The sequence below is a fragment of the Palaemon carinicauda genome, chromosome 30 (assembly GCF_036898095.1).
Source record: "Palaemon carinicauda isolate YSFRI2023 chromosome 30, ASM3689809v2, whole genome shotgun sequence".
NCBI lineage: Eukaryota > Metazoa > Arthropoda > Malacostraca > Decapoda > Palaemonidae > Palaemon > Palaemon carinicauda.
This window is the reverse complement of record NC_090754.1, coordinates 17,331,955-17,346,045: the sequence shown is the minus strand read 5'-3', so window position 1 is coordinate 17,346,045 and position 14,091 is coordinate 17,331,955. Positions and strand designations below refer to the sequence as shown.

General features: G+C 42.2%; 1 long non-coding RNA gene across 2 annotated transcripts in view; it reads left to right on the top strand.

Moving 5' to 3' along the window:
• Positions 1-14,091, top strand: part of LOC137623676 (uncharacterized) — a 126,037-nt gene that overhangs the window by 28,448 nt on the left and 83,498 nt on the right. For both annotated transcript variants that reach the window (XR_011040609.1, XR_011040610.1), the window contains exon 3: positions 3,106-3,205. This is a non-coding gene — a long non-coding RNA (uncharacterized lncRNA). The remainder of the gene's footprint in view (positions 1-3,105; positions 3,206-14,091) is intronic.

Below are 14,091 nucleotides of genomic sequence, written 5' to 3'. Positions count from 1 at the left end.
CGAGTAACTCTAAAAGGAAAATAGAGTTCTTAGAAGAACTAACCCAAATTGAAAAAATAGATATATTAGATATAAGTGAAACATGGTATTCCCAAGAGACTGGCAGTGATGACCAGATAAAGGGTTTCCAAACTTATAGATCAGACAGAAAAAATAGGAATCAAGGGGGAACCGCAATATATGGAAGAGACATAAATCAAGGAAAAGTATGTGAAAAATACAGCAACACAGAATGTGAATTGATTGCGGTAGAATTTGAATTTGAAAAACTAATGAATATTGTAGTTTACAGACCCCCAAACACTAAGGAGTTTGACATAATAATAGAAAAAATAGATGATATATGTAGAAACCATAAAGACTGGAATATACTCCTATCCGGAGATTTTAACTTTCCTTTCGTGGATTGGAAAGAACGGATAGAAGAAAGTGGTTGTATGTATACATATAAAAAAGATAGTAATAGTAGCGCAGAAGATAAGAGGCAATTTGAAAAGCTTCAAGATATGCTATTAGAACATAATATGCAACAAATAAACCACATTCCAATAAGAAAGGAAAATGTCCTAGATCTAGTATTTGTGAATGAGGTGAATTATGTTAAAGAAATAATAGTGTATAACACGGGAATTTCAGACCACAATGTCATAGAATTGATAGTTCATTCCAAAGCAAGTGATCACAGAATTAATAAAAGCACAAAACTTTGGGAAGGATATGGAAAATATAACTTTTACAGTAAGAATATAAAATGGTCAGAAATAAATGAAGAACTGAATAAAGAATGGAAAAATGTATTTATAAGTGATAATATACAGGTAAATACGGATATACTGTACAAAATACTGGAGAAAATTGTTGAAAAATATGTACCGAAAAAAAACAATAAACAAAAGACGTACATACCAAGAGACAGAAGGATCTTATTTCAGAAAATTAAAAAGTGGAAGAAAAATCTTGCTAAAGAAAAAAATGTGTGGAAAATGAGGGAAATAAAATGTAAGATAGAAAATGCAGAACAAAAGATTATACAGTCGAAAGAAAATGAAAAAAGGGACTTAGAAGAAAGGACACTTCAAAATATAAAAAGAAACCCCAAAGTACTTTACTCCTATGCAAAAAAGATGAATAAAAGGAGAATAGAAATAGGCCCTCTAAGAATTGAAGGACGGCTAACGAATGAAAAAAAGGAAATATGCAACATATTAGCAGAAAAATATAAGAGTGAGTTCACGCCAAGAATTGCGAATGAGAATAATGAAACAGAAATGAGAGAAGAAAATGTTGAATATCTAACGGATATAGATATTAATGAAGCAGATATTGTTACGGCTATAAACGAAATTAAAAATGGATCGGCAGCCGGACCAGATGGAGTTCCATCGATTTTGTTAAAAAAAACTGCAAACACTATCGCGAAGCCACTTGCAATACTGCTAAGACAGAGTATAGATATGAGCGAGATATATGTTAAACATAAATTAGCTTATATAACCCTAGCTTATATAACCCCTATCTTCAAAAGTGGATCAAGACTAGAGGCAAGCAATTATAGACCTGTTAGTCTAACATCACATATTATGAAAGTGTATGAGAGGGTAATAAAAAAGAAAATAATGAACCATTTGGTCAAAAATAATTTGTTTAATATGGGTCAACACGGTTTCGTACCTGGAAAAAGTACACAGACCCAACTGATAGCTCACTATGAAAACATATACAATAATATGATAAATGAAAAAGACACAGATGTGATCTATCTAGATTTTGCAAAAGCCTTTGACAAGGTAGACCATAACATATTGGAGAAAAAAATGAGAAAGCATAATATTGTGGGAAAGATAGGAAAATGGGTAAAAGAATTCCTGCAAAACAGAAAACATAGTGGTTGCAAATGACGAGAAATCAGATGAAGCCCAGGTAATATCTGGTGTGCCCCAAGGTACGGTATTAGCTGCACTGCTATTTGTTATTATGATCTCAGACATAGACTGTGATGTTGAAAACTCCGTAGTGAGAAGTTTCGCCGATGACACAAGAATAAGTAGAGAAATTACTTGTGATGAAGATAGGAACTCACTACAAAGAGATCTAAACAAAATATATGAATGGGCGGAGATAAATAGGATGGTATTTAACTCCGATAAATTCGAATCAATAAATTATGGAAACAGAGAAGGAATGGTGTATGCATACAAGGGACCTAATAATGAGACAATCACAAACAAGGAAGCAATTAAAGACCTTGGTGTAATTTTAAATAGGAATATGTTATGCAACGACCAAATAGCAACACTGTTGGCTAAATGTAAAGCAAAAATGGGAATGTTATTCAGACACTTTAAAACAAGAAAAGCTGAACACATGATTATGCTTTACAAAACTTATGTGCGTAGTACACTCGAGTACTGCAATGTGATATGGTACCCACACTACCAAAAGGATATTGCGCAAATAGAGAGTGTACAAAGGTCCTATACTGCTAGAATAGAAGAAGTTTAGGACCTTGATTACTGGGAAAGACTGCAATTTTTAAAACTATACAGTCTAGAAAGGAGAAGAGAACGCTACATGATAATACAAGCATGGAAGCAAATAGAAGGAATTGCTGAAAACATCATGGAGCTTAAAGTATCAGAAAGAGCAAGCAGAGGTAGATTAATAGTGCCAAAAAGCATTCCAGGTAAACTGAGAAAGGCGCACAGGACATTAATCCACTACGCACCAGCATCGATAATGCAGCGACTATTTAATGTGCTGCCAGCTCATCTAAGAAACATATCAGGAGTGAGCGTAGATGCGTTTAAAAATCAGCTCGATAAATACCTAAGATGCATCCCAGACCATCCAAGACTGGAAGATGCAAAATACACCGGAAGATGTATTAGCAACTCTCTGGTGGATATACGAGGTGCCTCACACTGAGGGACCTGGGGGAACCCAAACAAAAAATAAGGCAATAAGGTAAGGCTCTCTCTCTCTCTCTCTCTCTCTCTCTCTCTCTCTCTCTCTCTCTCTCTCTCTCTCTCTCTCTCTCTCTCTCTCTCTCTCTCTCTCTCTTTATTTATTTTGTTTTTAATGGTCCCTTTTGTTTTCTCTTGACAGAAAAATGGCAGCGTCTAGCAGTACTTATCGACGTCGAATCGACGTAGTCTTTGTACCTGCCACCCAGCTCCACCCAGTAGATATTAAGCCCCCACATCGGGTATGTATATAGAGTTACAGTTGTCTATTGCACAGAAATAACCCATCGTCCCCTAATGGTAATGTGATTTCAGCAAAGCTGTGGAATGGTATTAGAATTAAAATGTAATTCTTGGGGGGAGATGTTTAAACTCCGCCCACCCTACAGGTCACTGCATCCACTTTGATTTCAACTGCAGAGCAGAATACACTTGTACTCTACTCCTCTCCTTCTTGTAGAGAGAATGTCTTTTGATTTCATTGGGCTTCAACATGGAATATAATTTTCGCTTTGAAGCCTTTTGACGGCAAGAGGGCTCTTGAACTGGGGAATAATTTTTTTCCCCTTCAGTTTGACTAAATTCTCAAATATAACTTTTATAACTTCTTATTGCGTCAAACGCCTCCATATATATATTGGCTGTCTCCAACCTTTCTGTCATTGGTTAGATTGTTTGCAGGGGACACCATATCTGGTTTTGTAGTTTTTTTTTTTAAACCAATCGTTAGACGCGTGTTGGTCTTGTCACTACCTGATAATGTTTGCCGGTATTCCAACTCTGGGGTGCAGAACTATTCCAGTGCTGAAATTCAGTCTCTAATTCCAGGGGGTGGGCTGGTTCTATTCCAGCAGCTACCTCTTGTAAGAGACCAAGTAAGGGATTTCCTTCAATACCTCTTTAGATAAGGGATTTTGACGTAGGAAAAATCTATTTCTGGGCGAAGGACCTGTGCCACCCAGTGAATAAGCTCCATTTAGCACTTATTCTTAGGTAATTTACTGCTAAATATACCAGAGAAAAAATGTAAAGGAGTGCTAGGTTAACTAGCTCGCTCACCTATTGGTGTCGGTATAAAATTGGGCGTATAATCCAGAGGTCCCGCACTATTTAGATTCATCCACGACAGAAACCCCAATAGAGGAGAGCCGTTCAACCTCACTCGGTACTACTAACAATGCATCCGCTCAGAACCCAACTCCTTAGCACCCAAAGTTTGGGGACTCCAAGGGAGAGGAGCTGGGAGGGTTCACTGGGCGGCACAGGTCCTTCGCCCAGAAATAGATTTTTCCTACGTCAAAATCCCTTTTCTGGGCTCGAACCTGTGCCGCCCAGTGAATCTATACAAGAGAAAATGTCACCAAACTTGCAAAATAAAGGAAAAAACATAAGCGTAAGGGAAATACAGGATGCTTTTAATCAGAGATGAGTACCAAAAAACAATTATAAGGGTATCTTAAATATGAACATAAATCCAATAAGGTAGGTATAATAATGCCGTGAGTGATAATATATACAGATACTCAGGAGTATAAAAATTTACAAATATAATAACAGTATTCAGGTGCGAGACCAACGAATACAATAGGGTATAAATGAGGCAGGTAAGAGGGAGAGATAAAGAGACAAGGCATTAACCTGTGAGTTACTTGGGAGTAACTACGCTCCCTGCGGCTACTGTAGAAAATTTTAGGGCTTCCAAATGTTTAAGGTAGTGTTTCTTGAACACTGACGGTGATTTCCACCCTGTATACCTGGAAAGGTCTGTAAAATTCATGTGGTGAAAGAAGTTCACCGAGGTAGCAACCGCCCTGATATCATGTGCAAGAGGAAAAGAGTCTGGGTTAGCTTGTTTAATAAAATACAAGATTTGTTGCCTGATCCCTGTAATAGTAATGGTACCGCCTTGTTCTCTAACGAATAGAGGCCCCGAGGAGTTAGAGGAGGTCCGGGATAAATAAGACCTAAGAGTAGTAACAGGGCACAGAGACGGATCTTGCGTGAGGGGAACAATATTCCAGGAGGACCATCTGTTTTGAGGGTCTTCGTTCTTAGCCAAAAAGAATTTGTTAGGAGAAAGAAGGACCTCTCCCGAAGGCAGGAAGTCAATATGACCCGGGTCTCTCGACAAGGCTGCCAATTCAGAAATTCTTGCCCCGGAAGCCAAGCTCACCAGGAAAAGTGTTTTCCTGAGAAGGGGAATGTAATCACAAGAACTGTTAATGGTATCAGAAGCCAATTTGAGTACGTCATTAAGGAACCAGGTCACCGGGGTAGGACGAGTAACCGGTTTCAGTCTGGCACAAGCTTTCGGAATTGAAGCTAACAAAGAGTCGGTTAAGTCTATGTTAAAACCCACTAGGAAGATCTTTTTCAGAGCCGATTTAATAGTGGTGATAGTATTGGCTGCCAGACCTGATTCTAATAAAGATCTAAAGAAAGTGACTGTAAGGTTCAAGTTCATACAGTTCACGTCTGAGTCTATTAAAAATTTTGCCAACTTTTTAACTGCAGAGTCATACTGGCGGATGGTGGAATCCCGTTTATCCGATTCTAGGAACAAGGTGTTTTGAGGATCAATATTGGCACCATGCATAGCCGCAAACTTCATAAAGTCCATAAAGTTAGGGCGCTCTGAATGTTTGAGAAAGCGTACACAACGCGTGTTTGTACTATCTGAGACAGAACCGGATTGGGTATCGGGTGAGGGTATAATCTCAACTCTCGCAGGAGAGGATACCAGTTGCTCTTGGGCCAGTTGGGTGCGACCAAGGCTACTTGTCCCTTGAAGGATCTCAGTTTGTCTAGAACTTTCAGCAAAAGATTCACCGGGGGAAAGAGATAAATCTTTTCCCAGGTGTCCCAATTCTGTGACATGGCGTCTGTGGCGTAAGCCTGAGGGTCTAGATTGGGAGCCACATATACTCTCAATTTGTGGTTGGATTCCGTGGCGAAGAGGTCCACTTGGAGACCGGGAACCTGAGAGAGAATCCACCGAAATGACTTTAGATCGAGTGACCATTCCGATTCTAGAGGGGAGGTCCGGGACAGGGCGTCTGCCACTACATTCCGGACTCCCGCCAGGTGGACAGCTGAAAGATGCCAACGGTTCAAGGCTGCTAGGGAGAATATGGCTACTAGAACATGGTTCAGAGGCCCTGACTTTGACCCGCCTCTGTTGAGGCAGCGGACCACCACTTCGCTGTCGAGGACCAGACGAAGGTGTTGTTTCTTGGGAAGAGCGAGACGTTTCAGGGTTAGAAGAACTGCCATGGCCTCTAGCACATTGATGTGAAATTGGCGGAACAAGGGAGTCCAAAGACCTTGAACTTTCTTGAGCTGAGAATAACCGCCCCAACCTGATAAGGATGCGTCCGTGTGAATGATTAATTTCGGAGGCGGAAATCGAAGGGGAACTGACTTTGACAGACTGTTTGCTCTTGTCCAAGGAAGAAGTCTTTCCCGTAGAATGGGAGGAAGGCGGACTTTCCTGTCCCGGAGCTTCCGGTTCGCCCTCGAACGCCAGACACGATTGATATCTTTCAATTTTGCCTTCAGAAGAAGATCCGTCACTGAGGCAAACTGAAGGGACCCCAGAATCCTCTCTTGGAGTCGTCTGGAACTTACTTTGTCTTTGAGAAAGCGTTTGGTGTTCCTTGCAATCTCTAACCTCTTGGGTCTGGGAAGACACAGAGTATGAGATATAAGATCCCATTGCAGGCCGAGCCATTGGAACTTCGATTTTGGAAGAAGACGGGACTTCTTGAAGTTGATCTGGAAGCCTAGAGATTGAAGATAATGGATGACTTTGTGAGTGGCTTTTAGGCAATTTTGGGAGGTGTCTGACCAAATGAGCCAGTCGTCCAGATAGGCTACTACTTGAATCCCTTGATTCCTGAGTTCCTGAACAGCGACTTCTGCTAACTTTGTGAAGATCCTTGGGGCGATGTTGAGCCCGAAAGGCATCACCTTGAAGGAGTAACTTTTGTCCCCTAAGCGAAAGCCTAGGTACGGACGGAAGTGTCTCGCTATCGGGACGTGATAATAGGCGTCTGTAAGATCGATAGAGGTGGTGACGGCCCCACGGGGAAGTAAGGTCTGCACCTGCGAGACGGTAAGCATTCGAAACTTGTCGCATTGAATGGACAAGTTTAGAAGGGATAGGTCTAGAATCACTCTTCTCTTGTCTGAATCCTTCTTCGGGACACTGAACAGCCGACCTTGAAACTTCAGGTGTTTCGTCTCTTGTACGGCGTTCTTTTGTAAAAGATCCTGGACAAATTCGACCAGGTCCGGAGTGGAATGTTGACGAAATTTGTTCGGAGGAGGAGGTCCTTGAATCCAACTCCACCCCAGTCCCTTGGAGATGATACTGAACGCCCAGGGACTGAACCTCCATTTGTTGCGGAAGGCATAGAGCCTCCCCCCTACCTGCTGCACCTCAGTATTGGTTTGAGGAGTTGCCTCCACGTCCGCCTCGGAAGTTCTTTCCTCTGCGAAAAGCTCTTCCCCTGCCTTTGTTCTGGTTAGAACCACGGTGGTAGCCTCTACCTCTACCATAACTCTGGGAAGAGCTATGAGCCTCATACGACTGGTTAAAGGCAGGAGAAGTGGCGGAGGCACCAGAAAGCTGGCTCTTAGGAAGCAGAACGGTGACATAGTCGTCCGAAGGAGCCTGAGAGGTGGAAGGCTGTGCCGGGGCAACAGGAGATGGGGGAAGAGGCAGCCGGAAAATGGGCGAACCACTCTGCTGTTGCCTGAACTGGGTGGAAGTATATGGACGGAGCTTCTTCCTACCCCGGGCTTGGTAATTTGCAGGGTCAGATTTACGTTTAGGAGTCAAACCCCAACGGGCTTTAAGGCTCTGGTTGACTCGAGTGGCCTCCGCCAAGACTTCCTCTACAAGGTCCTCAGGGAAGAGGTTTGAACCCCAACAGGAGGACCGGATCAGCTTATTAGGTTCATGCCTAATAGTCGCCTCTGCCAGGACATGTTTGCGACACTTGCGTTTAGCAGTAGCGAAGTCATACAGGTCATAGTATAATGACTGCAACGTAGCCTTGTTGAGAGATTTAAAAATACCCTCAGTATCGTAAGTCAAGGCTATCGACTCCGTGGAAGTGGCCAGGTTCAGAGTACGGCCAACGCGTAGGCGGGAATCATACTCCTGTTTAATGAGGGATTCCGGGAGACGGGGAAGCCGCTCACTAAACATTACCGAAGCACAGTCTGCTGCTAGCTTTCCAGAGGTAAATGTGGTATGGACGTTGTCCCAACACTCAATGCCTGAAGGAAGAAGGAGGGAGATTGAATCCACCTCTCGGATGGGAGGCAAGGGCTTCTCCTCCAGAGCATATTGGAAGGCAAGCTCTGCTACCTTATTGACACATGGAGTCACGGTGTTTTTGTCCATTAGGAACATTGTAAAGGAGCTCTTATAAGGCGTCAACATAGTGTTGGTGCAGCCGATGTCATTCCGGAATCTGGCCCACACAGATTGGGCCTGCTCTTTTGGGAAGATGACTGTCTCCTTGGGGACCTTGTCTAACCGAACCAAAGCTTCCTCGGTAAGCCTGGCATAACCATGAAATGGAAATGCCAGACCAGGAGGAAAGAATTCAAAGTCCTCTAGGGGACGAGTGCCAAGACCCTCCAAAGTTAACATTCCGTCTGAGAACGGGGAATGAAGAGCCATACGCCAAGGGTTGTTTTTGGCAAACGGCGGGAGCTTAGAGGCATCCGGGATGAGAGAGCTTTGGACCCGCTCCGGAGCACCTTGCTCTAATGCCCCAAGTCTCTGACCGATGTTAGAGAACATCGTGTCCATCTTAGACTGTATCTCTGATACCAACTTAGCCTGCATCTCCGACACGATGCGAAGCATGGCTGATTCGGAAAGGCCCGGGCTAGCAGCAGGTGTGGCGGAATGAACTCCCGGGTCGCGAGACTTAGAGGAGGAGCCAGAAGCCTTAGATGACAGGTTTGTATTCTGTTTAGAACCATGAGAAGCCTTATGAGGCTTATGAACTTTAGGTAAGGTTCTAGACTTATTCTTGGGGGGAACCGGGTGTGATCGTTGGGACGAATCACGGTCCCCAGAAAAACCATGAAAGGAAGAGCGATCAGAAGAAGAAGAAAGAGAGGGGCTGAGGATAGGAATCTCAGCGCCAGAAACACCTGCCTCACTTACCACCCTACCTGTATCTGGATCATCCAATAACATGGGTTCCACGTCAAGGTTCATGGAGGCAACATTGTCTTCTAGATCTCCGGGGGCGTCCGACGGATCCTGCTCTGGATCAATAAACCCCGCTATGGTGGCATCAATGTGGCAATGATGGGAGCTGCAGCATGCCTAGCCACAGCGGCTGAAGACTTGGCGTTGGGGTAAATCAAGGAACAGTAGTCCTAGGAGAGGACGTAGGGCCGCTTGGACTTCACGTTCCGGGCAAAACCACCAACCCACACTTTCAGTGTGGCCCGAGCCGCAGACTTTTGCTCCGGGGATGCCTGAAATAATAGTGGGAATTATAAAAAGGCAGACTCCCAGTGGTCCTTCAAGACCATAGATATCTTACTAAAATAGTGTATGTATGCCAAAAAAGGTAAGATAAATAAGAAGGCAACATAGCCAACGGGACTCACAGAGTCAGATCCAAGGGTGGTAACGAGGTCAAAACAGACCACACAGTTATCCGGGTGCCATACCACGACATCCTCCAGCTGCACACCGCAGAGGGCGTGAGACCGACAGACGGTATGGCCGCAGGGCTGATGTAGAACAGCTGCACAGGCTGTCGTCTGACAATGCACCATCTATAAAAAGAATAGTATATGAGAAACTGTAATTCTCTTAAGTAGGGGCGGGTCCGGAGGACCCGGGCCTAACATAAGCCTAACACAAGATTAGGGCTTAACTGTAATATTCTTAAGTAGGGGCGGGTCCGGAGGACCCGGCCTAAACATAAGTCTAGCTTAAGACTAAAGTATAGCCATCCATTCCGGTCGAGCCGGGAGTATAAAAAAGGATGCAACAACAAAAAATTAAGACACAGGGTGTCTGATTTCCCGGGGCGAGGCTAAGCCCCGGGCCGGGAAATAAAAGTATCCAAAACCAATTCGTATAGGAACTCCGGGGTAGTGATCTGTCATATAATCATCATAGGAACTGTTATAAATTAAATAGGGGGGCGGAACTGTAGATAAGAACCGCCAACCGAACCCAGAGGGTTTCATATAACATAAACCAGTGTGATAAGTGAATATAAAATAGGGTGCACCGGGATCCAACCCTGTTGACCGGTGGCCAACCAGACTAGACAGAGCCGAACCCGCCGGGACACCCGGAGGATAAAGTCCATAAACACTGAACTACCCCCTCTACAAGGAGGGAAGGCAACGGTCCCCTAGGGGAGAGGGGGAGAGAAGCCTAGCCGCCCACCTAGCGAGAGGGGGAGCATGGGGGAGGATCACGTGATACGGAGCAGCAGGGCTACCAACTGACGATCCCCAACCAGACAGATCAAACGGAGTAATAGCACAATATTCATTATAATAGTAATAGCGTTGATAATATAAAATAAACACATAAAAATTTTTGGGCAAGGCATGCAACATAATAATTAAATCACAAAAGACACACCTGATGGCTTAAAAATAACATTGCCGCCTAGCACGAAGGTCGGCAGCCATAACGATACGTAAATGATATCGGCCCAAAAATTGAACCACGAGGGTTCTAAACGCTAAATAATGAATATCCATAATAACAAATAAAATTTAATAATAAAAATAATACATATAGTAACACCGCGAGTGAAACTAAAAGCTCTCAAAACAGGAGTACCAACTGTAAATGGAATCAAGCAAGATCGGTATGAACGAAGAGAATAAACTCCTATAATTCAAATATTAGACGATCTAGGATGCTCAAAACACAGCAAAACACAGCTTGGTACTTAACTTAGACGGTGTCTCCAGGGAAACCGACGAAGAAGCCATAATCCAAAGAAAATAAGCGAAAAAACGAGAGCACAACAAAAAAGCGGGTTACACACAAGACGTGCTAAAAGGAGTTGAGTTCTGAGCGGATGCATTGTTAGTAGTACCGAGTGAGGCTGAACGGCTCTCCTCTATTGGGGTTTCTGTCGTGGATGAATCTAAATAGTGCGGGACCTCTGGATTATACGCCCAATTTTATACCGACACCAATAGGTGAGCGAGCTAGTTAACCTAGCACTCCTTTACATTTTTTCTCTGGTATATTTAGCAGTAAATTACCTAAGAATAAGTGCTAAATGGAGCTTATTCACTGGGCGGCACAGGTTCGAGCCCAGAAAAAGGTTTAATTTGATGGTTTATAGGATAGACCCTTTGGAACATCCTGGTTTATAGGATAGACCCTTTGGAACATCCTTATAGTCTGTGATTTTAAATAGTGGTATTACTATAGACAGTCCCATTTAAAGGGTATTATTATTTGATTTATAATCACTGTCTATACTCATAAAATATGGGCAGTTTGTGATGGCAAGCCTTGGTCAGAAGGATAGTGATATCACATTGGATTTTGCAATCTCTGTGAAGGCAAAAGATACAGAGGTGAATGAAAAGTATTTTAAGATACTGTCTTAAAGATCGGAGGTTTTCACACTGCAAGCAACTTCAATCATTGATGCTGTTGTGGAAGCCGTATGCAATATTCAGGATCGAGGATTTTGATGGCATTTATGTTTCTATAACCACAGCCATTCTGAAGGGGTTATCTTACAACCGTAGAGTAAGGGCCACAAACTAGGCCTAATTGTGCAATCATGTTTTGGCTAGTGGCAGGCATTTCTTTGTGGAATGGCTTTCCAAATAGAACAGAACTCATGTGAATCAACAGGCAGTCATAGAGAAAGCAATTAACTGCCAAATAGCTCTGGAAAATTGAAGAGATGTCCCGGATGACATTATTGAAATGTGTGATGCTCTTGTAACACTCCAATCAGAGCTCACCAAATTTCAATTTGCTCAATGCAAGTCTTGACTATTCAACTACTGTGATGACTGTCTGGCTATGGTACAATTTCTACTGGAGTTCATCCAGACAGAAAGGATAGGAGACTAGCTTCTTAATTAAACCATAATTTGAATGACCCCTTACTTTGCAATAGAGCATCTCAGTACTCCAGGTGGGGCTTCCAGTTTACTTAGCAGAAAAGAAACAGATAGCAAAGACACATCCATGAGTTAATGTCTGGAAACTTTAATGTCTGGAAACTTGACATAAGCCTACCGACCAAACCATTTGCTCGAGTATGGACAGGCGCCATGCTAAAACAATCTATCAATCTCGACAGCAAGATGAAGTGTTGGCATCGTAGGCATTAGCAAGAGAGTTCTGATGCCATCAGATACTGCTGCACGCCAACTGAATTTCCAACTGGTACTACTTAGGTGATGGAATGTTGAACAGACTGAATATTGATAAAGTAAATTCTTATATGCTCTACCAAACTCAAAGATCAAAACATTTTCCCTTCTATCTAAGAAGAAAATGGTATAAATAACTAATAGAAAGGTGCTAACTGTTGGTAGAGATTGCAGGCAAGATTGAGACGTGGTCTTAAAGATGTCCTCGGTTACAATCTTACAAAAGTACCATTCTTCCTTTCACATCCTGATGGCATTCTAAGAAAGACAAACATAAGCATAATCCTTACATAGTTTGAGGAAAGGATAAAAATTCAACCAAATCATTGGCGAGTGTTCAGCACACCTTTAGTGCAATGACTACACAGAGTATTTAAGAAATTGCAAAGCTTATGATTTGCAATCAAGACTAGCAGAAAATACTGACCATGTGATGGAATGAATAACATTGTATCTGATATAAATGTAGAAGAGAAGTGCACTCTCTCCAGTTCATAAATTTATTACGTTTAGACTACCTCTACAGGAAGTAGGTTGGCCAGGGCACCAGCCACTTGGTGAAATACTACCATCATTGGGTCTTTTGACTGGCTAGACAGTACTACATTGGATCCTTAGCTCAGGTTATGGTTCACTTTCCCTTTGCCTACACATATACCGAATAGTCTGGAATATTCTTTACATATTCTCCTCTGCCTCATACACCTGACAACACTGAGATTACCTAACAGTTCTTTTTCACCCAAGGGATTAACTACTGCACTAATTGTTCAGTGACTACTTTCCTCTTTGTAAAGGTAGGAGAGACTCTTGTTAACATATGGTAGTGCCATAGCCTCTACCATGGTCTTCCACAGTCTTAGATTAGAGTTCTCTTGCTTGAGGGTACACTCGGGCACAATATTTTATCTAATTTCTCTTACTCTTTTTTTGTTAGATTGTTTTATAGTTTATATAGGAAATATTTATTTTGGTGTTGCTGTTCTTTGAATATTTTATTTTTCCTTGTTTCCTTTCCTCACTGGGCTATTTTCCCTGTTGGAGCCCCTGGGCTTATAGCATTCTGCTTTTCCAACTTTGTTTGTAGCTTAGCAATTGATGATGATAATAATGATAATACAGAAACACGCAGTGAAGAAAATAAATTTTAGTCTTGAATCAAACATGTTTCCTTTTGTAGTTATTGATTGACTGAGTTTTCTGGCATCCAGAATTGTATATGAAGTTTCAAAGAAAATAGATGATGCTATCAGTATTCCTTGTGATTATGATAACCAGCATTTGTTGGGCGCTATGTGTATTGACTGCCTTATGACCATATATAATAGGCTGAGTAAAACAGAATATATCATCATGTGTCCACTGAGGGATTAGGCTGTACAGTAATTGTTAAAGATTGATCTCGTTAGTTTGAAGGGGAGAATTACGAGAAAAAGGGAAACAATTAAAGAAAGTGGAATCAGTTGAAAACAAAGTACATAGTAGAATACAGAAGTGCCAATGTATTTACCTACTAAGAAGGATAAAAAGTGAATACTTTAAAAGAGAAAGCCCCTGGAGACAGAAACAGACATAAATAAGTTTTATCGTCTCCTAAATGGTGTAATGGCAAATGTAAATGAGAAAAGGCTACCAGAGGGGTAGTGACCAGGAACTAAAAAATAATTTTCTTGTGTTCTTAAAAAACAAAATAGAAAACATGACTAGGTCA